The following is an 18375-nucleotide window of genomic DNA, read 5'->3' as shown; positions in this document are numbered from 1 at the left end:
CCCTACTAGTGTAGTAATCTATTCCCGGCTCATACTGGCCTCAGAGACGGTGTCTGTCTAGTGCTGGCTATGTCAGCATGTTTACTGGGTTATCCGTTCATTGTGCTACTGTGCTTTTGTGCATCAAGTTTGTCACTATAGTTCTGTGTAAATAATGGAGTGACAGTAATAAAGTATGATGCATGTATACGTATGTATCAGAAATCACGTAGCAGTTTAACCACAATTGTAAGCAAGCACAATAATTAAGCATTAATTAAATATTAATTAATTCGTACGGATACCTGATTTGGTGAGGGTTGTCACATTCTCCCCCCGTTAAGAAAATTTCGTCCCGAAATTTTAGGTTCTGCTTCTAGTTGCAGGGGTCTTAGGAAATAAGTGGGGGTATTTCTCTTTCATTCGGTCCTCACGCTCCCAGGTGTATTCTGGACCGTGTCTTGCATTCCAAGGAACCTTGACGAGTTTGACACTGCTCTTGCGGGTTTTGTTGATCTTCCAATCTGTATGTAATATGTATGGTAGATATTAGACATAGATCAATAAAATATTCAAAAATGGGTGGAGAGTGTCCCACATGGGGACTGATTCGGTTGAAGGGGGGGTATTTAGTTTGATTTCAATGACATAGTTAAGTACTAGTTAGGTTAGTTAGGGATTTAAGTTAGTTATTAGTGTGTTATGAATTATAAAGGGTGTTAGGGTATTCGGGGACCCTAACTAGCTCGGAAAAGGAAAAACAATGTCATTGACAATATTTTTATGTTCCGGGTAAAGTCCGGTTGTTCGGTTGGATGTTGATCCGTTAAAGTTCTAAATAAGCATTTAAAGTGTCTTTAATATTATTTTTAGTGACACAATGAATTCCCGACACTTTGAAAAGTGTCTAGTATTATTTTCCCATATTTTTGCGCTTTACTAGTTAACTTAAATGCTGAATTTTGTAATAAAGTGCAGGATTTTGTAGTTAAAGCATGTTTTAGGCACATCCGGTCACTATAACTATCACCTAGTGACGCAGTTTTACAATCCTCACCTCCCTACACTCCCTACTAGTGTAGTAATCTATTCCCGGCTCATACTGGCCACAGAGACAGTGTCTGTCTAGTGCTGGCTATGTCAGCATGTTTACTGGGTTATCCGTTCATTGTGCTACTGTGCTTTTGTGCATCAAGTTTGTCACTATAGTTCTGTGTAAATAATGGAGTGACAGTAATAAAGTATGATGCATGTATAAGTATGTATCAGAAATCACGTAGCAGTTTAACCACAATTGTAAGCAAGCACAGTAATTAAGCATTAATTAAATATTAATTAATTCGTACGGATACCTGATTTGGTGAGGGTTGTCACATTCTCCCCCCGTTAAGAAAATTTCGTCCCGAAATTTTAGGTTCTGCTTCTAGTTGCAGGGGTCTTAGGAAATAAATGGGGGTATTTCTCTTTCATTCGGTCCTCACGCTCCCAGGTGTATTATGGACCGTGTCTTGCATTCCAAGGAACCTTGACGAGTTTGACACTGCTCCTGCGGGTTTTGTTGATCTTCCAATCTGTAACCTCAGCCGGTTCTTCGACAAAATGGAGCGTGTCGTCAATATGAATCTCGTCTGTGGGAATGACAACAGTTTCTTGCGTTGGACTCTTTTTCAGATTTGATACATGAAATGTACCGTGAACACCATTCAGTTCGGCAGGTAAGTCCAGCTTGTATGCTACTAAACCAATTCTTTCCAGAATCTTGAATGGACCAATATATCGCAGATTCAATTTTCCACGCTTCCAGAAGCGTGCCACACAGTGGCGGACTTTAAGTGTTAGTAGGGGTAGCACGGGCTACCCCTCAACCCCGTCTACGTAGTGTAAAAATACCCTTAACTCTATTTCGGTAGTGTAAAAATACCACTCAACTTCGTTTTTGTTATATAAAGGATACCCCTGATCCTAAAAATAAAAATTAGGATAACCCTAACCTTTTGGGCTAGTTCCGCCACTGGTGCCACACCCTTCCAGGGTGATACTTTCAACAATACCATGTCTCCTACCTCAAACTCCAGAGGTTTCCTTCTTCGGTCCGCATAGCATTTTTGTCGATCGCGAGCCGCCTTGATGCGATCTCGGATCTGTGCAATCTTATCTGTGGTTTCCTGGACCACATCAGGACCAACCAATTGTCTATCACCTGCATCAGACCAACAAAGCGGTGATTTGCACTTGCGTCCATATAAAGCTTCAAATGGCACGGCTCCAATACTAGTGTGGTAGCTGTTGTTGGATTAAAATTCAACCAATGGTAAATGTTTATCCCAGCTACCACCCAAATCCATAACACATGCTCTCAGCATATCTTCCAAAGTCTGAATAGTTCTTTCGCTCTGGCCATCAGTCTGTGGGTGAAAAGCGGTACTCAGATTCAATTGAGATCCAAATGCTTCTTGAAAGTATTGCCAAATCCTTGACACAAACCTTCCGTCTCTATCAGAGATGATCGAGAGAGGCACTCCATGAGGTGCAACGATCTCTCTCATGTAGATTTCAGCCAACTTGCTCGTGTTATCTTTCTCTCTGATGGGTAAGAAGTGCGCTGATTTCGTTAGCCGGTCCACTATTACCCAAATAGTGTCATGACCTCTTGGCGTCCTTGGCAACTTTGTTATGAAATCCATTGAAATTTGTTCCCATTTCCACTTGGGAATCTCGGGTTGTTGCAGAAGTCCTGAAGGCTTCTGGTATTCAGCTTTTACCTTGGCGCACGTTAAACACTTGCTAACATAAACAGCAACATCGCCTTTCATCCTAGGCCACCAATAGTAATCCTTAAGATCCTGGTACATCTTATCCGCTCCTGGATGGATAGAGTACCGTGACTTGTGAGCTTCATCAAAAATAACTTTCCTCAAGCCACCAAACAGAGGAACCCAAATCCTTTTCATGAAACATAACGTTCCTTCCTCGTTTGGCACTAATTGCTTCTCCATCCCACGGAGATATTCCTCTTCGATGTTTCTTTCTTTAAGAGCTTCTTTATGCGCGGCACAGATGCGTAAAGAAAGATCTGTCTAAATAATCATCTCCAAAGCCCTAACCCTTATGGGCTTAATCCTTTCTTTTCGGCTCAGGGCATCGGCAACCACATTCGCCTTCCCTGGGTGATACTTGATCTCGCAATCGTAATCATGCAACAATTCGACCCAGCGTCTTTGTCTCATGTTTAGTTCCTTCTGGTCAAATATGTGTTGCAGGCTCTTATGATCTGTGAAGATTGTACATTTCGTACCATATAGATAATGTCTCCAGATCTTTAACGCAAATATTACTGCGCCTAGCTCCAAATCATGTGTGGTATAGTTCTTTTCATGAACCTTCAACTGACGTGACGCGTAAGCTATAACCTTCTGGCGTTGCATCAACACGCACCCCAAACCTTGACGTGAGGTGTCACAATATACCACAAAATCATCTGTTCCTTCCGGTAGCGATAAAATTGGTGCATTGCAAAGCTTGTCTTTCAACAACTGAAATGCTTCTTCCTGTTTGATTCCCCAATCAAACTTCTTATCCTTCTGCGTAAGGTAAGTCAATGGTTGAGCGATCTTTGAAAAATCTCAATAAATCTTCGATAGTAGCCAGCCAGACCTAAGAATTGTCGAATCTCGGTTGGCGTCTTTGGAGTCTCCCAATTTTTGATCGCTTCGATCTTTGTGGGGTCCACGTGGATTCCATCCCCATTCACCACATGTCCAAGAAATTGGACTTCACGTAACCAAAATTCGCACTTTGAGAATTTGGCATACAACTTCTCCTTTTTTAGCAACTCCAAAATGGCTCTTAAATGTTGTTCGTGTTCATTCTTCGTCTTCGAATAGATTAAAATGTCGTCGATAAACACAATCACAAACTTGTCCAAGTATGGCTTGCAGACTCGGTTCATTAGGTCCATGAAAACAGCTGGCGCGTTTGTCAACCCAAACGGCATAACCAGAAACTCGTAGTGTCCATAACGAGTTCTAAAAGCGGTCTTAGGAATACTCTCCTCTTGTATTCTCAGCTGATGGTAACCAGATCACAAGTCGATCTTTGAGTAGTAGCTTGAACCTTGCAACTGATCAAATAGATAATCAATCCTTGGCAGAGGATACCTATTCTTGATAGTCAACTTGTTCAACTCCCGATAGTCAATGCACATACGGAAACTACCATCTTTCTTCTTGACAAACAGGACCGGAGCTCCCCAACATGAGAAGCTTCGTCTGATAAACCCCTTGTCTAACAACTCTTGAAGTTGTGTCGACAACTCCTGCATCTCTGAAGGTGCAAGTCTATAGGGTGCCTTAGCCACAGGCGCGGCGCCTGGAACTAAGTCAATATGGAACTCCACTTGCCTTTGGGGTGGCAATCCTGGCAAGTCCTCTGGAAAGACTTCAGGATATTCCCTCACGACAGGGATGTCTTCGATTTTTGGCTCAGCAACTTTCTTATCCACGATGTGTGCCAGGAAGGCAGCACATCCCTTCTGTAGACACTTTCGAGCTTTCAAACAGCTGATAATTCGCAAAGGTGTATCACGCTTTTCTCCATGGACTACAATCGTTTCTCCATCTTCGGTTGGGATGCGAATGATCTTTTCGTGGCAGACAATCTCAGCCTTGTTGCTCGACAACCAATCCATTCCTACTACCACATCGAAGCTTCCCAACTTGACCGGCAGTAGATCCAAAGTAAACTCACGCTCTCCCAACTCGATCACACAACCTCTGACAACTTCATTAGCTTCAACCAGCTTTCCATTAGCCAGTTCGATTGAGTACGGGATATCTAATTTACTAGCAGCTAACCCAAGCATATTCTTAAATTCTAATGACACGAAGCTATAATCGGCACCAGTATCAAACAAAACGGATGCATAGCGTTGATTTCTAGGGAACGTACTAGTAACATCATTGGGATCCTGGCGCACTTCCCTCACCTCGATGTTAAAGACTCTTCCCCGTGCTTGGTTCAAACCTAGGCAGTTCCTCTTAAAATGCCCAATGTCACCGCAGTTAAAACAACCTAATGTTTGACCATTACCTCCTCCGTTCCCAGCTTGATTGTTGTTTTGGTTGCGATTCCCACTACCAGCTTCATTCGCAACGTTTCCCCGGTTTCCGTTTCCGCCATTATTCCCTTGCGGACGGTTTCCATTACCACCACGGTTATTGTTTCGATTACCAGAACCTCCTTGGCCTCCCCGGCCGGCACTAGCCCAGCAATTATCCTTCAAGTGGCCAACCTTTCCACAAGCTTCACATACTTTTGGCCCACACCGGCCAGAATGATGACGTTGGCAGGAGTTACACTTGGGTAGCGAACCCATATAACCTTTCCCTTTCTTCCCAGCACCGGTTGTAGCTTGGACTGGTGTGCTTGACTCTCCTTTCTTGCCAACACCGCTTGTTCGTTGTTTGAAGTTCGAGAACTTCCTTTTGTTCTCGCCAGATGACTCTACATGAGTCTCTTTCTTCTTTGGCTCAACATTCGAAAACTTGTTCAGGCGGATGGCTTCCTCAGTAAGAGTTACGCTCAGATCGATGGCCTCTGTGATGGTTGCAGGCTTGGAAGTAGTGACCATACTCATGATCTGAGGAGCTAAACCCAAATAAAGCGCTCGATTCGCTTGAATTCTGGTGTAACCATATAAGGTACCACATGAGATAGGTCGTGGAATCTCTGAACGTACTCAGCAATCTTGGGTCCTTCCATTTTTAGATGCCAGAATTCAGTTTCCAGCTTCTCAATTTCCGCACGAGAGCAGTACTTTCTTCGCGTGAGCTCTTTCAGCTCATTCCATGATTTTCCCGATCTAAATCAAGCAGGTTTTACATGAAGAAGATTTGGCTCAGTGTCATCGCATAAGCGGCGGCTTCACCAAGAGTTTGCACTTGTAAGTTCCACCAGGACAGGGCTCCGTCCAAAAATAGCCCAGAAATGTAGGTGACTTGTTGGTCTGGAGCGCACTTGCTCATTCGAAGAACAGACTCAGTCTTTTCGGCCCATCTGACAAATGCAACAGCACCTCCGGTGCCGTCGAAGTTTACGGGCTTGCAGTCAAGGAACTGCTTGTAAGTGCACCCTGCACATACGTTAGATCATACAAATGGCATTAGCGAACGTGCTATAAATATCCAAATGTATCGTAGCATGTCTCAACGACTTAACATTACCATGGGGTGGATTGTTATTGTCGTTGTTATTCGAATTGCTTCCACTGGTTCCTCCTTGTGAGGCTGCATACTGTGCTATGGCGGCAGCGATGATTCCTTGAAGTTCTGCCTCGTTGGCAGGCATACGCGTCTGACGTCTTAGAGGCATCTTCTCAAACACGTTTCACGTTGGTCAGGTCATAGTACGTAAAGTGTATGTACGTAACAACAATATCAACACATAACATCTCATGTATAAATAAATCAACCAATCAAATATCACATATAATGAGAATACTGCGATTGCGCTGTCATAAATCAAGACCACAATGTAAGGTTTACAAGTTTACAACTGTATCATACATCATCAGTGACTAAGAGCCACATCACCCTAGTCCAAACTATCAAATCAGTGACAACATCATCTAATATACAAAACATCAAAAATCATAATCATCCAAAATGCGGTCTCCAAAAAGGCTGTATAGTCTGCACAATCGTGGTCCTCTCATCAAAAGTCTACCCGTGTCGTACAAAATGGCCTAAGCTGATGGCGGTGGAGGAGGGGGAAAATGAGAAAAGAGTAGACGTCGCATATGAAGCCAATCCTACTCCATAGCGCGATGAGAGCGCATCAGGTATGCTATCTGCTGCTCAGGAGTCCAAAAACGAGCAACAGAATCAGGAGATAACGGACGAGGAGGGTGTGATACTGCAGGTGGAGTCTGGCACTGGCACGGGAGTCGCTGAGCTCTCTCCAGCTCCTGTACGTGACGGGTCAGCGCCTCCTGCTGTATCATGAAAGATCTGAGAATATCCTCTGTAGAATACCCCACGTGATATGGGTGATACGGATCAGATGGTGGCATAGTGGGGGGCGAAGTCCAGAGGAACGGCTCACTAGATGGAGCGAAGGATGGGAAAGCAGATGGTGTAACAGGGGGAACAAAAGTATGATGAGGAACCTGGGGTACAAACTGGTCTCCTCCTGACACGAAAGGTATATGACCAAATGGCTGACGAGATGAGCCCTCTCCAGGACGTGGCGGAGGGATGTCCTGAAGAAATATAACAGGAAGGTCTGCGCGATGCGCATCTATGACGTGTGTGGGAAACAAGGGTGCATCAATGGGAACTAAAGCAGGGGCTGAAGCAAGTGTAACAGGTACCACGAAAGGCGGGTAATCATCATCATCGTCTATCCACCCATTGTGGGTGTGAGAGTATCGTGGATCAATATGGGTCGCAAAAGGTGCACGGTCGAACAGCGCCGGCACTGGATCAGGAAGAGGCGCAACAACAGGATCAGCAGGAATGTCAGCAACATGAGGAGCATGAGCATCAATAGCATGATCATCCTCCAACAGTGGAGCAACAACAGGATGATCGTCAACAGGTATATCATCAACCAAAGGAGCAACAGCAGGTGCATCAGCATGAATAGGGTCATGCTCAAATGCGGGGTCAGGAGCAACAACTGGCTCAGGGGCCACAACAGGCTCCGGATCAACAAACTCCATCTCAAAGTCAGCTGGATCAGCAAACACAGGGTCGACAGGGGCTATAGGATCCTCCAAAGGCTGGTCTAAATGTATGAACTCAATGTCATGGTCCGGATCAAAACCAGGTGAGAAAACAGGATCTGAATCATTATCAGCATCATGATCAAACTCAAAGTTAGGGGCAGGTGCAGGTGCAGCGGATGACGCCATGTCAGGGTCTGTGTCGTGCGAATGGTGTTGCACTCCCTGCGTGTGCGAAGGTGCAGATGCCACAGACTCAAATGAGTCTGGGACTGGCGAATGAACGGGAGTCTCACCTGCAGTGGCATCCACAAGAAGTAGAATATCACCCGCAGCAATATGGACCTCGCCCTCAAAGTCATCCTCCTCAAATAGATTGACGTCGTCATCAGAGACTACGTCGAGGGGCATATCAACAACAGGATAAGCAGCTAGGGGCACAGGAGCAAGGATCACCGCGAGTGGCAAATCCCCAACAAGATGGCCATCAGCAGGCTCTGCTACGACATCAGGCAGCGCAAAGGGCTGGAAGTCGTCATCGTCTGTGCTGGTAGTATCTGAAGTATACACCTCGTGCTCTGATGAAACTATGTCGTCTGATACTATAGCCATGGGATCCGTAGTGTCCGACTCTCCAGTACCAAATGAAGGCATACCGTCTGTAACACAATCACACACACATGCACAAATAATCAATCATATAATCAAATAAACATGTTAGTCACCAATAAGCAATCAAATAGTTCTCCTAGTCCCACTAGTCTACCTCCCAGCCTCTCAAACTGAATCTCCTAGTCTCTCAGACTATCCTCCCAGCCTCTCAAACTGATCCACCTAGTCTCTCAGACTAACTCCCTGGTCCCCCGACCAGAACCTCCCCAGCCACCCGGCTGAACCTCCCCAGCCACCCGGCTGAACCTCCTCAGCCACCCGGCTGAACCTCCCTCAGTCTCCCCGACTGAATCCCTGGTCTCCCCGACCAAACCATAAATTTTAAGAAAAAAATGCTCAACTTTTGTTTGTAGAAATGTTTTGAACCTGGGATCTGGACGTAATGTATGCAATGTAAAAATGTTTTCGTGAGAGCCCTAGTGATCATAGTCTAGACTCGAGAAGGAATCCTAGTTCGCTATGATCAAAGCTCTGATACCAAGCTGTCACACCCTGGCTTTGCGGAAGCGTGGGTTTATTTGGTGTGACTTCTTAATACCATAGCTTAATCACAACAAAGCTATATGAAAGTAAAACCATGATGATCATCCATAGATTCATGTTTTAAAATAAAAGTACCACAACATTGTTTAAAACGTCGTCACATGCAACGGGATTACAACATAACAAAATAAAAACATTGTTCATAAGACACAACCACAAACATGAAATAGACACAGTTTAAGACTTGTGACTCGTCCAGGTAAAAGCCACAACCCCTAAACTTGGATGACCTCATTTTCCTTACGCAGCGTGAAAACGTAGCACACCTCGCCAGATCCCTAATTCCCTGAAATACATGTAAGTTGGAAAAATCAACAAAAATGTTGAGCGAGTTCATGTATAGTGAGTATGTAAAACCTTTGTAAGTATAAAAATCCCTGGTATGTAGCAAATAAGGAAATAAAGAGATCACCAATGGTTTGTAAGGCCATTGATATGTGTGAAGTGCAGTAGGAAGACTTAAACCTAGCAGATTTTTGCGTCGGGTACAAAGTCACCCCGAGGCCCGTTCTGTTGGACCAGGAGTTGGGCTCGCTACACCCAGATAGATCTACCGCTAATGACCCTCGGTCCTACAATGAGGATTAATGGTCTCCAGTTCCCGCCTACCCACTCACATGATCTAAGTAGTAACCCTCCTTACGCTAACCATACCATGTAAAAAGTATTCGTAATCATAGTAACATGTATTTCACCCCCGAAGTATAAAAACTGAAAACAGTTAAGAGAAAAGGGGGACATGAACTCACAGAAGTGCGTCTCGAACTAGTATCTCCCAATCAACCTGCTGCGTGACGACCTACACGTACTAACTTCTATTAGACGGATGGCCGTGCCTTGGCTTAAGGTTTAATGTCTTTGGGAAATAGTTAGGCAACTATTTCGTATTTACACTTCTTAATTATCTATTAATTATATTCCTTCCTAAGGATGAGGGTTTCAATACATGTGCGTTTTCTTATAACTCCAAAAATATATTATTAAGTCTCACTTAATACAGTATATTTGAATTCATTTGTCTTAAAATATCCTATCTCCAAAATATACATATTTTTCCCAAAAAATATTATATTTTATTCCATACCATTTCAAAATAATACTTTTATCAAAATACGCATTTAAGAGTATTTTTCCGAAAATTCATAAGTTACCTTTTTAGAGTTTGTGTGGTAATAATAATACCGGTGTAACTTAAATATTTATTCGTGTAGGCGTTGGTATTATTTTGGAAGTCATAACTTCATGATATTCCAAGTTATATTATTTTTACTCTAAAAATAATATATTTATTTCACAAAATTATCATAAAATCACACAAGTGTTACTATGAAAAATATATATTAAATATATATTTAACAAGTTTTATTATGAAAATCCACCTCCGACACTTGGTTATTTTATAATAAAAATCATGGCGAATCTTGTTTGGAAAAACAAGTTAAAAATATATTTTTAACCATTTGTCACAAAATATTTCTAAGTGTTATTCTCTGGAAAAATTTCGCCAGAGTTTCCTCTATAACTGGAGGTGGCCACGCTTACTAGCGTATCATTTTCTTTTAAAAATTCTACCAACAATTTTCCAATCATCAACATACATCATTCAAACATCAAACTAGTCAAAAATAAGCATAAATCGCAATCTCATGAACTTGTAAGTTGTGTAAAAGTATGTAGTAACTTTATAACATATTTAGTAGGTCTTTCCATCTTTAAAAATAAAATCAGTTTCTTGGAAATTTTATTTTTAAAGAAAATGTAACTTTACAACTTCTAGTCCAAAAATTACGAAAATTTTTCTTTGTTAAATCCTTTTGTCACACAAGTGTTTACACACTTGTTTGTTCACAAAAATTCTTTTAGTTCATGAAAGATCCGGCTTTTAAACATGATTTGCATCTTACACTTGGTTCTTCGAAAATACCACTTGTAGATCTTTAGATCTACTAGTTTAGAACTCCATTTTACAAGAAAAATCACTTTTACACAAGTTCATGTTTATGTGTGGAAGGATTCATCATCTTGTATCTTTCAAGCTTAACATATTGCTAGTTCATGTTCCATGAACATGATCTAGCATGGTTAGATGACGATCCGTCCCACTACTAGCAACCAACAACATAAAATACCCATATCTAAACAAGATTCACAAATTTTACACCATTTGTTTCTCTTTAACCATCAAGTTTATCATTCTTACAAGACTTTTAGTTTTGATCTTTAGTGTACTTGATTTTTATCCGTTAAATCTCTTATTAACCACTTTGAACATGAACAAGAGAGTGTTTAGAAACACTTACAACTAGCTTAAGGCTAGGGAAGAATCAAAGCGAAAACAAGGTGGATAAAATCAACGTAGTGAGGTTCTTGAGATTCCGAAAGCACCGAGCTTGTTTGTATGAACTCTAGCACACTTGTATGTATGTGGAATAGCAAGATCGAAATTTGAAAGTGATGGTGGGTGTGTGTGAGCTCTCGGTCGAACTCAACAACAGGGAGAGAGAGAACAAAATTTTTTGTTGTGTGGTTATGAATGAAATGGTTAACCTCTTAGCATATTTATAACCCATGTTTCCTAAATACCCATTATGTAATATGTATGGTAGATATTAGACATAGATCAATAAAATATTCAAAAATGGGTGGAGAGTGTCCCACATGGGGACCGATTCGGTTGAGGGGGGGGGGGTATTTAGTTTGATTTCAATGACATAGTTAAGTACTAGTTAGGTTAGTTAGGGATTTAAGTTAGTTATTAGTGTGTTATGAATTATAAAGGGTGTTAGGGTATTCGGGGGACCCTAACTAGCTTAGAAAAGGAAAAACAATGTCATTGACAATATTTTTATGTTCCGGGTAAAGTCCGGTTGTTCGGTTGGATGTTGATCCGTTAAAGTGCTAAATAAGCATTTAAAGTGTCTTTAATAATATTTTTAGTGACACAATGAATTCCCACACTTTGGAAAGTGTCTAGTATTATTTTCCCATGTTTTTGCGCTTTACTAGTTAACTTAAATGCTGAATTTTAATAAAGTGCAGGATTTTGTAGTTAAAGCATGTTTTAGGCACATCTGGTCACTATAACTATCACCTAGTGACGCAGTTTTACAATCCTCACCTCCCTACACTCCCTACTAGTGTAGTAATCTATTCCCGGCTCATACTGGCCTCAGAGACAGTGTCTATCTAGTGCTAGCTATGTCAGCATGTTTACTGGGTTATCCGTTCATTGTGCTACTGTGCTTTTGTGCATCAAGTTTGTCACTATAGTTCTGTGTAAATAATGGAGTGACAGTAATAAAGTCTGATGCATGTATAAGTATGTATCAGAAATCACATAGCAGTTTAACCACAATTGTAAGCAAGCACAGTAATTAAGCATTAATTAAATATTAATTAATTCGTACGGATACCTGATTTGGTGAGGGTTGTCACACCTATAAATAGGGAGTTTATGTTTTATTTTATAACTTTTGAACTCTAGCTGAACTTTAGAGAGCATTGAAGATTCTAGAGAGAGAAGGTATTGTACAAGGTGATTCATGGTGTATAATTGTTGGATCTTCAATAGAATCATCATATTATTACGTTCTTGTGTCTAATCCACACACGTACATGGATTTCGCACGTGATACGTGTTCATCGCAATCATCGGGAGTTTGAATTCGATCCGGAAACGCACACACAAGTGGTATCAGAGCGGCAGATCGATTGCACGAATTAGAGATACAAGATTTCACGAAACTTCGGCAGATTCCGAGCCGAATTCGTCACTTTTCACCTTCTATTCATCTTTTTACACTTTAAAACTCAGATCTACATTGTTTTAACGGATAAAAATGTGTGACTTTTTGATATAATGTGCGAAAAACATGTTTGATTAACCCTACAAAGTTTCAAAACAAAATTCAAAGTTTTACTAGTTCTTTTTGTCATAAAACCTGCCGAAAAGTATTGTTGTTCGCTGAACTCTTCGTACGAACCCAGGTCACTTCATACGAAGCCACATTATTACGAACCCACGTTTGGTACGAAGCTGATTTTGCATACCCACATATTTTGTTCGAACCTGTTTTCTACGAAGGGAGAAACTATGAACCCACAGGTTTTTTTTACGAACTTGCATGCATGGTATGAAGCCAGTGTAACCACATATTACGAACCCACATATTTCTACAAATCTGCATGCAAGTTACGAACCCAGAAGACTTGTACGAACCCAAGAGTCTTCAACAAACCTAGAACAATTATGATGAATCCAGGAAGTTATTACGAAGCCACATTTCCACCAACCCAGATCTAGGTTTGCTTTTACGAATAGACTTTGAAAAGTTGGGGACTATAGCTGTAATTTTATAAAGTTAGGGACTAAAGGTGAAAAGGGGCAAACCATATGGACTATCCAGACATTTAACTCTTTTTTTAATGCTGGAATCTTAAAGATTTGTCAAGGTCTGGAATTAAATTGGTGATTTAAGAAAAAGTGGTTATGTAGTAGATTTAGTGATTTAAGAAATAGTGGCGTTGGAAACAACACATGTTTCTCCACAACCGACATCGGCGTCGGAAACAACACATGTTTCTCGATCTCCATCCGTTACAGGCTCAAAACTCTTGCCAATTCTCACCGTCACTCCTAGCCGGACCGCCTCCCTGAACCACCATTAAAAACTGTCACACCCCCAAAATCCACCTGCGGATAACACCCGCTTCGGGGGCGTGACTGACCAGGATCCAGCCACCAATTATACCGAATACTTAAGTTGTTAACAAAAGTAATACTTACTATTCATAAGCTTAGCAAATATTAAGTTCAGAGTTTAAAGTTTTAAGTTCAAAACAGTAATAAGTAGCGGAAGCATAAGTAAGGTAGTTTAAAACAAAGTTCATGATTCAAAATAAGGTAACACCCAACACAAGGGTGAACAGACACTACACGTTCCCAAGCTGCAAGCTCCATCGTCACTGGTTACCTGCAAAGCATGCAGTAAGGGGTCAACAATAATGCTGAGTGAGTTCACTAGTTGTCCAGTTTTAATTACCCAAAAACTTTGTTTCACCGGTTAATTTATCCGTTTATACATGCCCTGGGGAGCTACCCCAAAAGTTAGCGACTAAACTGTTTTTCCAATACCGAACACTAGGTAACCGTTGCGTATCCGCAGGATGCCCCGATGTCAATGTTCTATCATCATTGACGGATTTCTGAGTACATTAGTTCACGACCGATCCCAAACCAGGGCACGGTGTGAGGCTGGTAAACACCTAAATAGCGCTATCAACTAATAACTCGCTCGCCTAACCCGGCGACTAATCGGTATTTGTAGTAGGGACTTGAGTGATAGAGTTTCGTTTAGTGCCGTTAGTTGCAATCCGTATAAACAGTGATTAACCAAAAGGTTTCCCAATACCCGGGAAGGAAAAGTAAGTTTTGTTCCCAATAACTAGGGAAGGTATGTAAATGGTATCCCCTTTTACCAGGGGATAGGGTTGTTAGTCTCGTGTCCCAAACCACCGGGACGCATGCTTTTAAGTTGTGAACTCACCTTGGGTTGCTCGGTAGGTTTAGGTTACTTGTCAATCACGTTGGTCACCACGTCCTAACATGGTTACCGGTATAGGTCAGGTTCGGTATACAAGCATTCACGTGAAATACATACAGGTACGTAACATGCATACAAGTAAACAGTCATTGGGTTATTGGACCGGCCTAAACAATTAAACAGTCAACAGCAACACATAATCCAGTCAACAGATAGCCCAAGTCACATAATGGCCCAATAACCAAAGTGGACGGCCCACTCGCAACCAGCTGGTCTCGAGTCGCAACCAGGTGGTCTCGGCTTGTCACGTTATGGTTGCGAGTCGTAACCGTCGTAGTTTCGAGTCGCAACCTCGTGGTTTCGACTTGTCATGCTTTGGTTGCGAGTCGCAACGGCGTGGTCTCGAGTCGTAAAGCCGTGGTTGCGAGTCGGAAACTGTCCCTTTCATACACACGTGATGATGCAGATGCATCAGTCCATTTTGTACCAAGAATTCAGGCCCAAATCCGGAAATAACCAATAAGATTTCTACAAACACTTTTCCTCATTTGACCATTAGACCATATAGATCAAACTTTACCATTTTTAAAACCTTCAAACCACATTCAAGAAGTTCATCCTATGTTCATCATTTTTCTAGGGTTTTCATGTCAACCTAACCATATATTTATGATCCAAAATCACATATTTTAACAAGATTAACATTGCAAGAACAAAGAGCATACAATACATAGCCGAAACTTATGTTAATCAATCATCATTTTGCAAGAAACAAAGAAGTATAGTTTGATTGGCCATGAACACTTGTAAACTACCATTTTCTAGTCATTTTAAACATGTCACAAGTATTCACACATAAATGGTTTTCACATATATTTTACTTCACAAATCACCCTAGAATCATGCATAATGTTCCTAACCAAACATTTTCTTTTCTATTTCATAAACACATCATTCAAGCAAACATACAAGGCATTAATTACACACTAACCGGTTTGTGAAGAAGGAGCCGAAAACAAAGGAAGAAGGTGAGGGAAGATGAAGTGTCCGTATGGTGATCTTGTCCGAGATCCTTGCTTGAATCCGAAAGTTGGAGAAGGTTGGGATGATGTTTGAGGGTTTTCTTAGTTGAGAGAAAAAGTAGAAGTGTATGTGTGTGTAAAATGGAAGAAGTGGGGGAAAGGTGGGATATATACAAGGGGATGTTTCGGGTTGGGCTTGGGGTTTCGGCCCAAGCCGGTTACGGCCCAAAGGCCCACTCGCAACCAAGCGGTTGCGAGTCGTGGTCTCGACTCACATACATATATATATAATACATACATACAACACACGTTAAGCAAATAAAGATCACGTTTCCATTTAATAATATTTATATACACAAAATATTACAAGGTGTTCGTTCGGAAAAACCTCGAGTGTCACAAAAACACCCTAAACCTAAATCTACAATCAAACTCTCTCATCTTCTCTAAATCAAGTAAAGCTTCGTATTCTCCTCCTAAATCTTGTGAGATTCCTATGATAGAAACATAGTTAAAATCTAGATACTTACGCTTACAACGCATCAACACCTTCACATAGGGCATTTTGGTCAACTAAGACAAATTTAACATGAAATACAAATTGAGTTACTTATTTGGATGGAAAGGGTTAAGAAATGCAAACCACGTGGCATTATATCTTAAAAATTAGATTTTTTGATTCAACTAGTTGAAATAGCCAAAACTCGGGGACTAAAACCGAAATTAACTCTAAATAATATATTGAAGTTGTTATAAACTTGAAATATTAAAATTGAAGAATTGCTAAAAGTGTAATTGAATATTCTATATTTATGTTAATTGTTCAGGTAAGTTTAAGATCCCACATAAGATAGCAAGTATGCAAACGGATAAATAAGACCATTAATGAGTATACCTCATACATGCAGTAGATATACCAAGAACTTGATAGATATTGAGTAACAATTACCCAACGTTATAAAATATGATTCTATCATGTAATACCCGTTTGATTACCATATCCAGTTTACCAACATTGAAACAAAACATAGCAGTATATTGTATAATCCTAAATATGTCAATAAATAACATGTTAAATATTCTTAGAGATTTAGAATTATCAAAACTGAAAATTTGCTAGAACTTAGAAGTGTAACCGAATATTCTATATTTCAAGTTAATTGGTCAACCGAGTTTAAGATCGAGTATAAATAAGACCATTGACGAGTATACCTCATACATGCAGATAATAAGTAACGGATACCCAACGTTATAAAATATGATGTTATATCTTTACTATCTATAAAAGGAAAGATGAGCATGACATCACAATGCTTAGGCTGCAGGGTATGGGGGACGTCCCCCACCCCGTCGAGGTCCGGCGACACCGGCACACCGTGCCGCCCCCCTCCCGTCCCGTCCTATCCGTCTCATACTCGACGTTGGCGACGAAGCAATTAAGGTGGGCCCTCTCCAAAAGTAACCGTTAGAAATAAAAAAAAAAACTTTCGATCTTCCATCTTTGTTTTGTTTGAGAACCAGGAACATAGTCATCTTCGACCCTTAGAATCAATTCCATTCGATCTTAACCTTTTGTTGTTTATAAAACTTTCGATCTATAATCGCAAATCTAAATTGTGGACAATAAAGATGGATTACGGAAAAAGGTAGAAAGAACACAAGGAGAGCACAATCTTTTATCTTTGCTTCTGTGGGAGACAGTGTGTCCCCAGTATTAACCTACTTTTTAGTGGGCTTTATAAAGAGAAATGGATATCTACATCATTTGGAATTTTGGGCTAAGATTGGATCCTTGCGTATTCAATAATTTTTTTACAATTTTAATCACTTTGGGCTTACAGGATATCAACTTTTTTATTAAGTTTATGTTTCCTTTTTAAGTTTATGTAATGTGTTTTTAATATTAATGAAAATATTTTGTTAGTTTATTTGTTAAATGTTAAAAAAAGTAGAAGATTAAAAAGATAAAAAACATAAAAGTGGTGGGGTAGGATCATATAGGACCATTCTCCATACCATCTAGTTTTATGGGATGGACCATCGTTGGGAGGACTATGACGTGGCGCCTACGTGGCGGATCATCCTCCCTTGGAGGACCATCACCATACCCTGTTGGTGCACTTGTGTCTGTACTTTGTCTGTATTCGGTCTGTATATAAACGATGTCCAAAGTTGGTCTGTAAGTTGACCAAGTCAACTATCCTCCTAGTTAGACTTGGCCAATCTGTTTGTAATATGCTTGTCTGAATCGAAGGATAGCCTCGAAGGATACTGTTGATCCTTCGAGGTGATCGAAAGATATGCTTCGACTGATGGCCCTCGAAGGATGATCCTTCGAGGTCCTTGCTGATCATTCGAACAGGTTGTCATCGATAGATGATCCTTCGGACCATCTATCGGATCCTTCGATCAGATCTGCTATGTATGGGTATATATATACCCATGCAGTGTAGTGTGAAAGATAGATGCACACAGACAGACAGAAAGGAAGTTGAGAGCATTCTGTCCGAAACACACACACACACACTTTGAGAGTTTGCAAACTGATTGTAAACATTGTGCTTGTAACCGGAAACTTTCTACGCATTAATACAAGTGGTGTTAATCGTTGAGTCTTGTGTGTTCTTGTGTTTGTTCTTGCATCATCCCGGTTTGCTCGCTAGCTTGGATTCCGCACTCGCTAGTGAGTTTGTATAACAAGGTTTAGGTTTGTTCTCGATCCTCCGAGAAAAGGGACCTTCAAGTGGTATCAGAGCTTGGCTCTTTACCTTGTTTAAAACCGGTTTGTTCGAGTTCTTGGTGTGTTTGGACACTTGGTTTAGCACCCGTTTTTGGTGGTTTTTCTTGCTTTTCTTAACTGAAAAACGGCTTCTAAACCTTCGGGAGTGTTCAA

The sequence above is a fragment of the Helianthus annuus genome, chromosome 16 (genome assembly GCF_002127325.2).
Source record: "Helianthus annuus cultivar XRQ/B chromosome 16, HanXRQr2.0-SUNRISE, whole genome shotgun sequence".
In the NCBI taxonomy this organism is placed as follows: domain Eukaryota; kingdom Viridiplantae; phylum Streptophyta; class Magnoliopsida; order Asterales; family Asteraceae; genus Helianthus; species Helianthus annuus.
Note: the sequence above shows the minus strand (reverse complement) of the source record.